At 46.2% G+C, this 12716-nt stretch overlaps 1 pseudogene; it reads right to left on the bottom strand.

Annotated features, from left to right (window-relative positions):
- Positions 1–255: 255 nt before the first annotated feature.
- Positions 256–12716, bottom strand: part of LOC119376722 (ATP-binding cassette subfamily G member 4-like) — a 34469-nt pseudogene continuing 22008 nt past the window's right edge.

The following is a 12716-nucleotide window of genomic DNA, read 5'->3' as shown; positions in this document are numbered from 1 at the left end:
CTCAGGTCACGTGACTCTCCGGAACGTGAAGGTGACCGGAAGTTCCGCTCTAGCATTCCCTAGAATATGGAAACACGCTGCTAAGCAACACCGAGCATGTGTTACAGATACTGTTAGCGATATTTGAAGGTTCCATACCTATACAGCCTGAGCCAAGTGCGGATCAAAATTTTTCTCTTCCGGTTATATACATCACAGAGTCAGTACAAAACATGCAGACATAGCAACCAAATGTTATTTGCACTCTCTCGGAGCCCTATACATTCCACATTATTTGCCAGCTCGATGGCTGGTCAACTAGGAGTCTTGGCAGGCGCTCACAGCACACATGCAGGCATAGAAGGGGAACTTGACCACAAGCTTCACTCCTTCCTGGAGAGCCTCATTTTGAGCAGGACAAAAGCCGTCAGCCTGGCTGCCAGCTCGAACGCGAGCAAAACGAGAGTCAACACGTGGATCTTCTTGTCTGCAGCGCCGACCAGCTCCAGGAAGTGCGCGGGGTCTTCGTAGAGACAGATGAAATCGTCGCACTCGAGGTGTTCACGACCGTATCCGTATATCGACAGGAGCAAGCCGTTGTACGCGTAATTCATGTACGACGCATCCGCCATCCATCGTATGTACGGGCTGAGGAGATGTGCCGGCACAAAGAAGCCGCAGAAGAAGTAGGCCGGTGACACCACTGGCAGGACCATGAACACTGCAGTCTGTGCATGGAGCGAGAGAGAAGAGGGTCACTTGTCAAGAGGTACTGTTGCTTCATACCTGCAGTAAAGCAGCGCCAGCGAACACAAGGGACCAGACGAAGAGGAACGACATGTACACAGGGCGCACTAACAACTGATAATAACAACTGTCAGTTGCTGGCTGTGTATACGTGTCGTTCCACTTCGTCGGGTCCCATGTGTTCGCTGGCGATGCTTTACTGCAAGAGGGGTCTTACTGGCTGGCAAAGGAGGGTGATTGCAAGTCATCAAGTGCGCCACGCCACGTTCTGTAATATGCAGCTGACTTGAAGTAATACCAAAGAGAGCGGCTGTCGAGCAGCCGACGTATCATTAAAACGTCTATATCGATCCGAGCATGCAAATCTTGCAACTGGGAGAGAACTGACTTTTGGGAACTTATTAAAGCGAACATGCATGTTGAAAACAACTTGTACGCATACTTTATGCATACAAATTAAGCGAAGCCATGGAGGGATGCGAACTCGAAAACCCTAATGGTGTTAGCCTTGCCCCGAAATGCCTGATAACAAACACGCAGACCCTTTACTTGTCGAAAAACCTTTGTGTCCTGCAAGTTCTATCCGTGTCTCAATTTGCGCTACTATTTTTTTGTTAAAACAGGTAGTGATTGACAGGCAATTAGTTTATTTGCATGACCAGGATTTGGGGATATGTGCACGTAGCGCCATCTCTCGTCGAAGAGAGCGGTGGCCTGCCGTAACTGAATGGGAAATAGGCGAAAAAAAAATAATATCTGACGAAAAAAGGTAATTATGAGAAACGACTGCCGGTTCTAACAGCAGAGACTTATTTGAACATTCTGTTAAAATTACAGTGTCGCGTTACAAACCGCGTGGCGTCACATAGTGTTTAATATTTTACAATGGGGCCCCATGTGTTTCTAATAGGCGGTGTTTAATTGTCCTTGGGAGCCAAACGCTTTGTAGTGCGATACTGCAATTTTACCGAAATGTTCCAGTAGGTCTCCGCTGTATAGAACCCGGTGTCGTTTTCGATAACTAGCTTTTTTCAAGGGATATAATTTTTTTCGCCTATTCCCCATTAAGTTATGGAAGGACGCAGTTGCTGCCGCTGAGAGATGGCGCCACGCACAGATGTCCCCAATTCCTGGGAATGCACATGTCGTGTAGCTCGTGCGGTCCTCTTGTTGGTTCAGCACATACCATTACAGCCTGTCATTCATTTCCCACTTTCGTACCTTTCATACGTGCTTAATTACGCAGTCGTTATTCCAGTGCTGCGTTCGTCGTCTCGTAACGTACACGTTCTTTCGATCAATTTGTCATCTCACCTGAAGCTTGGAGACTGCGGAAACGATGAGAGCCATGGCCTGCGACACGGAGCAGATCTGGACGCTGAACAGCAACAGGCTAGCAATGCGCCAGAGCTCCAATGGCTGCCCCGTCGGGTAGTAGACGATGCCGATCAACAGAGCTATGGGCACGACCTGAGAAAGAACAGAGTTGCGAAGAAAGGATTTTGGACGCGGTTACAAACGCGGACTGCTCGTATATTAAGTGCGAATCATCTAGTACACTTAGCTTTATTAGTTAGCACACCTAACTTTATTTAATAACTTATTAGGTGGGAACAGCTATCACGCATAACTGACGTCATAACTAAGCGTACAGAAGTTTGAATGCACACAACAAAGCGCACCAAATGCTCCGGAAAAGACATTTATTGTGGAGCGCAATGACAAGTGGTGAAGTGGTTATTGCAGCCTTGTTTTATTCTTTTTTATTCACTCTTTTGCAGAATAGGCAAGCCCTAGCTATCATAACACATTGCGATATGTGCTTTCATAGCGCCATCGGCAACCTTATAGCCACGGTTTGGTCAAAACAAAACGGCACGTCTAGATTTCTGTTTTCGTGGCTTCTGTGTGTCTTATTAAAAGTGACAGTTCTTAGTTGCAAACAAACTGAACTCCTTATCCAATGTAATGCAACCTATGATGCAGTTAGAACATCTGTCGTACTTTTAGAGGCTCTTCTGAAAAGAAATTAAAGCAGGTACCAAAAGTACGTAAATAAAAAGGCGTTTTATACGTAGAATTACTTTCATGTATCCAGGAAGTAGTGCCCGACATTGTATGTAGCACGCACAAGCTACAAATACACAACGCCTGTAGCAAGGTGGTGTACGGGATCACCAACTGACCCCTTCTGCTGCTAGTTGTTGAGCAGTAACAATGATTTTGTTACTCACCAAGAAAGGAATCTCGGCAATATAGTTTGCCAGGTAGTAAACGTGGGGCTGTACCAGCAGTTCCGCTGTTCTCTTGCCAGGACTAATACTTCCATTGGAACTGCAACAATACGGAAAGGTAGCGTACGTAAGGGTTTGTTTTATCGCTGGCTCAAAATACCGAAAGAAGGAAAAAGAGGATGACCTTATTTTTAGGTCTGGCGGTCCCATGTCGCCAATTTCCCACAGGGTGGGTGCCCTCCCAAGCGACTATGTACTTCGTTCTGCCGAGCACCAGGCCGGAAGTGCGCTTGTACATATATTTTACCGGTGGGCACCCGGCGGCAGCAATCGATCATTGTTTCTCTTTAGTGTCCCTTTAATGGATCTATGCTATTCCCCCATATTGCAACGACGTTGCGGTCGTACGTATCATGTAGCTGTCGCACCATATAGCGGAATAAGACGAAAGCTCAACGTTAAGAATGTGGGCACACAAAGCAGGCTCTGCGCTTCCTTATCGCGTCGCATGACCACTGCGAGCCGTGAAGAAGCCACGGAAAAAGAATGTTTCTCTATATAGTGATTCCGTGCAGCGTGTCTCCGCGCAGACATTTTGTTTTAGTGGATGGCTGGAACTTTCAAGAACGTTTCCCCATATTGGAGCTCTGTGATCGCTCTTGTGGCGATGAGTTATAGGTAAAAATTTATTATATTACTTTTATTACTGCTATTAAAATATATATTTCCAATTTAAATTATGATAAATGTAAACAAAACACGGCATAGTGAGATGCTAAATGTATAAGCGCCTATCTATTTCTTTTTAGCCTGCCCGTTTCACATAAAAGGTAACCCCACATGCAAGAAGCGAAAGAAGTTCAGTACTTGACCGTCACAGAACTTCTCCAAATGCGTTGCCCCACATAAAAACTGCGTTTTTTCGAGATAAAATATGTGGGACATATATGCGCAACATATGTGGAAAACTCTTGGAAACTGAGCACAAACCAAGCCTGGCTCGACCCGAGTCCGCCACCACGAACCCGAGCCCGACCCTAAGCCCGAAACTTCAGACACGGGCCCGGCCCGGCCTGGCACCTGGATAGGGCCCGGGTTTTCGGATAGGCCCGAGCCCGTGCAGTGCTCTAAGCTGCACACGGTGGTGATGCTTTGGCTGATGATTATGATGCTGGGCCCACGATTGAATTACTGTCTATTGTCCTCATCCCACGAAGTGCACGAATGCATCAGCGAGAAAATTCCTTGTTTCTACGATGGTACGACTATACTTAGAGGAGGAGGATGTTGGAGGTTGCCGGCGGATCTTGCCTTACGATATCTGCAGGCAAATTCCCCACCCGGTTTCCTCCTTTCAGGTATTTTGAAGGCATGACCGTTTTAGGGCGAAAGTCTTAGATGCCTCACATAACGCGAAAATTGACCGGCGTCCCGCATCGGCGTCCCCGTCGGCGGCGTCAGCACGAGTGATGTAAAAAATCACGTGATGACGCTACCATATGACGTCACAGATCGCCGAATTGTTGCGTCATCGTGACGTCACATAACGTGGCGTCAAATTGTGACGTCATCACATGACATCATTGCATGTTCAAAGGTGGGCCGATCCCGCAGGCAGTGCGAAACAAGGTGTAGTGGAGAAAGCATGCAATGCCTCCGATCCTGGAGGCATTGCAAAATCACGTTAGTTGCAGAAAGCTTTCGGAGGGGGCGTGGGAGGGAGGTTCAGTACATCGACTTAGAAGAAAAGAAGAAGAAGGCTTTCGACTGAGGCGGGTGCATAACAGACCCTGTGAGTCTTTTCTTTGTTTCTTTATTTATTCTTTTAAGCGAGGCGCGGGCACGCTATGAAGAAGCGCGCAGCGCGACGCGAAAATGTACATTCCGGTGTTCCTTGAGCTATCCCGCGTACGGTGCTATTCCGTGCTCTCATATCACCGCACCACAGCCCAATGTAAGTGTCACTTATCACCAATCACATACGAGTTTTAGCATTCAAAAACTTCAAAAGTAGTTCATCAACAGTCACACCATGGAAGTTAAGCCTGTGTGAAAGGGACCGACAACCAATTTTTATGGTGCCCATTTTCTTTAGCGCAATGGAAAGCTTACCGGTGAGAGTGTCTAATCACGGAACGGTAACGTGGAAAACGCCGTGAAACACTTGTAATAAGAATTTTTGAATCTGCGGCGAATATGAAGTCGTAAACACAAGTGACAACCCTTGCTGCAAACAGTGAGAGCGAGAGCGAGAGCGGTTCGTGTTCACGCACGGCGGTTTGCTGCGCATGCGTGCACTCCGCGAGCATGCGCCGCGGCTCCACATGTTCCACTGGTTACCGCGAAGGCAGCGCCGCTTCTCACCGTGTAACTCCTTTTACCTCGTAAGCAGCACAATATAGAGCGGGGATAGATAATAATATACATACTCTAATTTTCAGGACTAATTATGGCACGCAAGACAGCATCAGACTACGTGACTATGTTCAGCAAAAAATGATCGACTCCATAATTCAGCTTGAAGGCTCTTCCTCTAGGCTGCACCACATACCGGTTTTTGTTACTTTTAAACACGATTCAAACGTGTAAATCCTACTCACAAGGCGAAAAGGATGCTAGAATCTGTCACTATATTTCACTGTCTTTTAATTTTTACCAGGATCTAATCACACGTTGTGATAAGCTGTCGGTCCCTTTAAAGGAAACTGCCAGATACTCACATACAATGGCGGCGGGTAGGACTGACTGGAAGACGCAGATGCAGGTAACGGCGAAGAACATGGTGACGTTGTTGGTCACTGTGGTCGCCTTGCGACCGATGTCGTAGAACAGCATCACAATGAATCAGCGAAGCCAGCGTATGCCAGAAGTCGCAGTGGTGTGGCCACCTGAATAGGTGCGCGCAGGAGATTTCACAAACACTGTGCCGAACAACTGAAGTACACTGAGATATAATATTTTAATGCATGCGCTGCAGCTGAAGTTGTGGCGTAGTCAAGCTGGTTAAATTCGGCGCATCGTAAACTCAAGTGCCATCACCAGAGGCTCCATATACTGAGAAGTAACAGATGTAAGCAAAATATGGACGTGAAGACAGGTCCAAAAAAGTTGCCAACAGTGCCTCCGTTGCTAGTTGATCGCATACCTTACAATACGTCGTCAAATTGTAATATATACGACGGGGTGCGATCTCATTATAGGGACAGCTGAGTACAACTACTCCAAAATCATTTACATTTTTTGTAGCGTAGCTACACTTGCCTAGCCGGAGCCGATTTCGCGTGGATTCTCATGAGCCGTGCTGCGCATGCGCAAGGATCCGTGATGTCACACAGCTGGCTCACCGCACTCCGCGCTCTCCGCCACCGCGATCGCACGCGCTCTCCGCCACCCCCGCGCGCGACTCGCCGCTGCTGGTCTGCGCGTTCGGGAGTGGCGTCGTAGCCGCGGCAGACACATTGGCGCCGGCGCGCGCGCATACTCCGCCACCGACGCGCGTGACTTGTCGCTGCTGGTCTGCGAATTCGAGAGGACTGACGTCGTAGCCATGGTAGACACACTGGCGCCGGCGCGCGCGCAGCTATTCGCCTTCGCTGTGCAGTCGCCGTCTTACACTGCGCTGGAGCCGCGTGATAGCGCCTCTGACTGGCGTTTGCAGGTGGGTAACGTCATGGAGAAGGAGAGCGCAAAGGCTGCGCAAAGGCTGCTCAACGGCGCAGAAGAGCCGAGAAGCTTATCTCATCGGATCCCGAAGTAGTCGCCTGGCAATTAACGGTTCAGCGTACGAAGAATAAACAGAAGAAGGCTAATAATCCTGGACAATCTGGAAAGCTAAGAATAATCAGCTGAACCTTTGCTAACGCTACGTATATCCTGGCATAGCCGAGCTAAGCCAATGCAAATTTTTTATGAGCACAATATTAATCAACGTGGCTTTACTTCAGAGACAATTGTGCACGTTATTGTACACATATGTACACAATTGTTACTTCAGAGACAACTGGCTCTCCCTGGTTTCCATTTCAACAGCGAAGCTGTTTAAGGCGGCGGTAATTTGTGCGGCGTATCCTGTGCGGCCAATCAGTTATGTGCCACAGAAATTGGCTAAATCTCACTACTTACCACTGGTCCACTAAAAATGAAGAAGACAACAGTTAGCCCATCAAACGGGTATGTGCCACAGAAGTTGGTTGAATCCCATTACTCACCACTTGTCCAATAAAAAGGAAGAAGGCAACAGTTAGCGCAACACTAGGGAACGGGAAAGGCAACGGCAGCGGCAGAAGACCCCGAAGCGATGGAAGGCCTACGCCAACGACGACCTGCCCGTAGATCTATGAGAGGTGCGAACGCTTGGTTTCAGCGCGAGTTTCTGTCACTTGAGTATGGACATCCGTGTCCTGTCTGACTGTATGAGAGGTGTGAGCGCTTGGTTTCAGCGCGAGTTTCTGTCTCTAGAGTTTGGACATCCTGTGACTGTGTGTGGTTTAACTCGAACCTCTCTGCGCTGACAATCAAAGTAGAAACAAACTAGCATCACCTATAACTAAAGCCTAGCAACGACCTAGAAGCAACCTAGCAACAGCCTCATCACCTAGCTGAGGCCTAGAAATAACCTAGAAGCAACCAGATTAGTGTTCAGAATCGTCTAGTTTCGCTGTTTCAAGGCTTGCCCGGCCTTAGTGCTTACTGCTTAATGCAAGCTTCACCAATTTTTTCTCTAAAAAAACTGCACCGCAGACAACCGAATTCTCTTTTATGCTCACCACTGCTCATGCGCTTTATTCGAACTTCAACTTTGGTTCAAAGAGAGATTTTTCGTATTGGCTGCATAGCGATTACATGCTAGGACACATCCTAAATGTGCAATAAATAGACGCAAACTGACACAAAGTGGTGCTAACATCTCTGTTCGTTACGCAATAAAAGTATTCGCATTCTTTGGTATTGTGTACTACCTGTTTTGTTTTTCTTTTCAAGTTTTCACACCCAAAGCAAACCTTAACAGGTTCTGAGCTTGCAATCATTTCTTCACCTTCGGGCTTGTTATTGCTTGAATATTGTTTGCAATAAAAAGAAGGAACAGCGCCGCAGTCTTCTATTCTATCTCTAATCTCACGTCATGGTATCTTGAAGCTATGAGGTATCTAGTTACAGCGTTACTTTCCTTATGCGCTTTAGGAATATACCCACTGCAGAATACGACAGAAAGACGGGTTGTTTGGCCCATTGATATTACTTTATGGTAAGCAGCCGGCAGTGATAATGAGTGATGTCTAACACAAGTTGGCTCCCACTAATGTTTACGCAGTGGAGCAGAGTAATCAACGGCGTCGGTGAACGAGTAGAGCAAATAACTATTACAAAACTTGTCCGGCAGAGAGAGAAACACTTTCTTGACGGCACAACGAGGTCGTTGAATTTAGCTTGCCGATTGTTCGAAGTGTGGTGGCCAGCAGCTTGCCACGACCGTTTCGGCCCAGTTAATCGCTTCTGCCTGAATGCGGTGGTCAGTTGACAGGAGTGACTCCCACGTGTGGAGGGATGAAGCTGGCAGTATTGCTCTTGGAGGTGGGTTCCCCTCGCATTCGCAAAGAATGTGATTTTGGATAGCCTTCAGGCAGCCGCGATGTCGGCAGTTTGGTTGAATTTCTACTGGGTAAATTTTAGACAGCCGATGAGGGCTGGAAAAAGAATCTGCTTTGATTTGCCTCCAGATCGTAGTCTGTTACCTTGTGAGGTCTGCATGTGGAGCCGCGTATGTTTTGCGGTTCTCTCTATAATATGCTGTAATTTCATTATATGTGGTCATTCCTTCCTGCGGGAAGTGTGGGTTGAGGATTGCACCTCCCGGTTTATTAAACCTCGGCCTACACGGTGGGCCACCTCATTCCCCGGATTCCCAGCGTGAGCGGGCACCCATACAAGTTGCATCTTATTCCTGCGTTTGTTATTTTTGAGGATGTTGGCCGCGATCGGCCCAACACAGCCCATCATGAAGTTCGTTAGCGCCCTTTTAGAATCACTCAAGATGTAATTTGGAGGACAACCCGAATCGTGCCAATCTTTAAAAAGGGAGACCGCTCAGCACTAGGAAATTACCCTCCTATTTCCCTAAATTTGCAATGTTGCAAATTATCGAACACATCATAGCTACTAGTATAACCACCTTCCTCGAAGAGCGCTCAATATTGACCAAACATCAACGTGGCTTTCGGACAGGATTATCAACCATAACTCAACTCGTCTCATTGTTTCATTCTCTTGCATTTACTCTCGATAGACACGGTAGGATAGATATGCTCTTCTTAGATTTCTGTAAAGTTTTCGATAAAGTTCCTCATAATAAACTGATTTATAAACTTAGAACAATAGGTGTACCAGAAATATTTGTTTCATGAATTCCCGCATATCTAAATAACCGCAAACAGTACGTTGATGTACGGGGTCAACGTTCAGACTGTCTTCCGGTCACATCTGGCGTACCACAGGGCAGTGTGTTAGGCCCTTTGCTTTTTCTAATGTATATCAATGATATTGTTGATGTTATCCACCCTAGTGTAGAAATGAGATTGTTTGCAGATGATTGTATTTTTTTGGAGAAATTAGTTCCAATGACGATTACAACGACCTGAATAGTAGCCTGTGCAATATACATGAATGGTGCAATGAATGGGGAATGTGTCTTAACGCGATAAAATGCGTCTGCCTTCCAGTAACTCGTAAAAAAAATCCAATATCATATACTTATACTTCACCACTTCAACAAGTACGCTTCTACAAGTACCTCGGCGTGACACTTACTTCTAACTTATCTTGGAATCTCCATACTGATAATATTTGTTCACCTGCCTTTCGCAAACTATCTCTCCTTAAACATAAACTTAAAACTGCTCCCACAAACTGCTCTGCTACACTGCCCTTGTGCGACCAAGACTAGAGTACGCGTGCATAGTATGGGACCCTTACACTAAGCGTAATATTAATTCGCCCTCAGATTTAATGCAAACCAGTTACGTTCCATTATTAGAGGCACGAAGGCAAAAGCTAGATTAGAATTTCTTTATCAACTTTGGAACAAAAGACTAGCTCTAGATCCATCCCCGTATTTGACGCCCCTAATTAGCAGGCCCACCTGACACCAACACCCAAACGCCTTAACCCCATATTTTGCTCGCACTGACCTATTTAGGTTTTCATATTTTCCGAGGATCATTAGTGAATGGAACTGCCTTACCGATACATGTAATCAAACTGCAAAATAACGTTCTTCACCTTTATTGTTCTTGTGTCACTGCTACTTCTTTTGTATTTGTATTTGTATTAACTACCCTGCATGGACCATGAGTCCGCAGTATTGAATAAATAATAATAAAAAATTAGTTGTCTGGACTGAGGTGGCCAGCGCGATGACGGCTTCCTCTGCCTCTAAAGCTGGGGCTGTTTTAATGTGGCTCCCCGTGGCCGGTCACCGCGCATACGGTGTAACGGCCTCTCGCCTGTCGAGCAGCGTCAACATTGGGCGATCCTGAAAGGTTTGTTCGAGTGTTTCTGCCCTTGCATTTCTTCTTTCATCATGTATTCCTGCCAGCATATTTTTGGGCAAAGGTTTAATCGTATGGTGTGCACGAGTTGCCGCTGGTAAGAAAGCATATTGTTGAATGTGTGACTAGTGCGTCGGCCGAAGCGGCTGGGTGTCTGCAAGCCTGTCTTGGTGCGTGAAAGCCTTCTTGGGCCGTTAGGTGTCCTTCGATTAATTGCTCTACTGTATTGTGGTTACCCAAACGCAGTAGTTTTCCTGTGCTTGCGTACCTGGGAAGTCCCAGCACGCTTATAGGTTTGTCTAATCAGACAGTTTAGTATTTCCAGATCCCTCTTTCTTAGGTGGTAGTATAGGGGAACGAGTAGGTGACTCTACTGATTACAAAGGCATGGATTAATTTGCGTAAGTCTGGTTCCTTCATTCCTTGGTTTTTAGTGGCCATTTCTACTTAGAAGTCTTGTTTGTTGTGCGGTGACCTGTAGTTTGTTTAAAGCTTCTGTGTTATGAGTGTTATGCTGTATGAGCATTCGGGCTGTTTTCCTCCGGGCCCAGACGGAGGAATGGGATTGTCCCCTCTGTCCCGTCCCAGCCTCCGTCGACGATGAACGAAAGAAAGATTTTCTCACTGAAAGCATTATTTTTGTCAGCGCTATGCGGTAAAAAACAAAAGCAAGAGAAGGTTACACCACGTTATAAAGGTCTATAGTTTGGTGTTCACACAACGCCAATGTTTTTTTTTTTTTATTGGCATGGTGTAAGGAGATGTTGGCACAAAAATAGGCACCGGCTACTCCCTAGCTCCAACGTTGATGTGTCCAAAATAATGAAGGATCCCTTGTCCAAAAACTATGCTTAAGGCATGAAAGGCTAAGGCAAACGTTACTCAAGAACAGCATATTACTCTTGAAGAGGGTACACACCTTGTTGCGGAAAACTGAAAGCCAGCACCGTTTCAGCAAGACCCGAAACTGGTGGAACTGGTTGACCTTGAAGGTGTACATTCTGTAGGCTTCTGCTTTTTGCTGTCGAATGAAAATAAGCGTTAATCGCTGCAGGGCAAATGAATAGTAATATATTGAACTTGCTATTTAAATCTAATATAATAAGAGGAACAGCGTGAAAAAGGCCGACGCCTGGGGCGAATTTCGCTGATTACTTGTTTCATTTGAATAAAATATGAAATACAGATATAGCGTGATAAAGAAACACAAGATAAATTATCGACAATTTGCTCACGTTTAAAACCGCCGAACGTTGCCAACAGTTGTCGCGGCTAATATCTATGCGGCTGTAACGACATATCGCACAGGACCATTTCATTGTCATTTTAATGCGTGCAAACACAAGTGTGCTAATTGAAACTGGCTGTACACTCACAGCTGTACTCTTCTCGTGTGACTTCGTGACGATGAAAGCGAAATGATGTAATGGGGAAGTCTGTAAAGTTCTGAGTCTAGCTGTGAGTTTGCTGATTCTTAATGTGGTCGAGTGTCATCTTGTGCTGTGTATGCCATGGCAAAAAAAATAAATAAATAAATAAATAAATAATAAATAAATAAATAAATAAATAAAAAATTTGCGTGGTGGGGGGCGGTGTGCACCCTCCCCCCCGGCTACACCACTGCTACTTTTCAATATGAATTATGGCGTATTGTGTACTTCGCAGCTGTACTTGCATTAAGTGATTACAACGCCAAACGTCACGCGCACAGACGTTCCTTCCTTGCTGCACGGTTGAGGTTTCCACCGAGAAAAGAAGCATGGCAAGCGAATGAGATGATGATGCAAATGGTGCCCGAAACGCTATTGCATTCCACTCTTAAATTCGACGCTTAAGCGTCCTCTCATTTTTGTTAATTCAATGAATTCCGCGACCGTGAGCAGATATAATGATGGTCTCGAAACGCTGCAAGGGGAAAAAGTGGCAGCTTCAATATTCTTTTGTAGGGAACGCACTGCTTTACCACATCTATTTTTAAGCCAGCAAATGCAAGTTCGTGTCTTCCAGATCAGTGGGCTTTCAATACCTGCACGACGTACCTCGCTAGTCATGATCACTCCGCCGTACTTTGATCGTGTTCCTTGGACGACCGCGTTTTTATCCGGCTCTGGGATCTCGCACTCGCGGCTCAACCTGTCGCAGCAGTCGCCGTAGTCGCCGGATGCTATCTCGCAGACTGTGGCCAGAATGATAAACACAGTGAGCACATTTA

Source organism: Rhipicephalus sanguineus, unplaced genomic scaffold (genome assembly GCF_013339695.2).
Source record: "Rhipicephalus sanguineus isolate Rsan-2018 unplaced genomic scaffold, BIME_Rsan_1.4 Seq214, whole genome shotgun sequence".
Lineage (NCBI taxonomy): Eukaryota > Metazoa > Arthropoda > Arachnida > Ixodida > Ixodidae > Rhipicephalus > Rhipicephalus sanguineus.
This window is presented reverse-complemented; position numbering and strand designations above follow the sequence as displayed.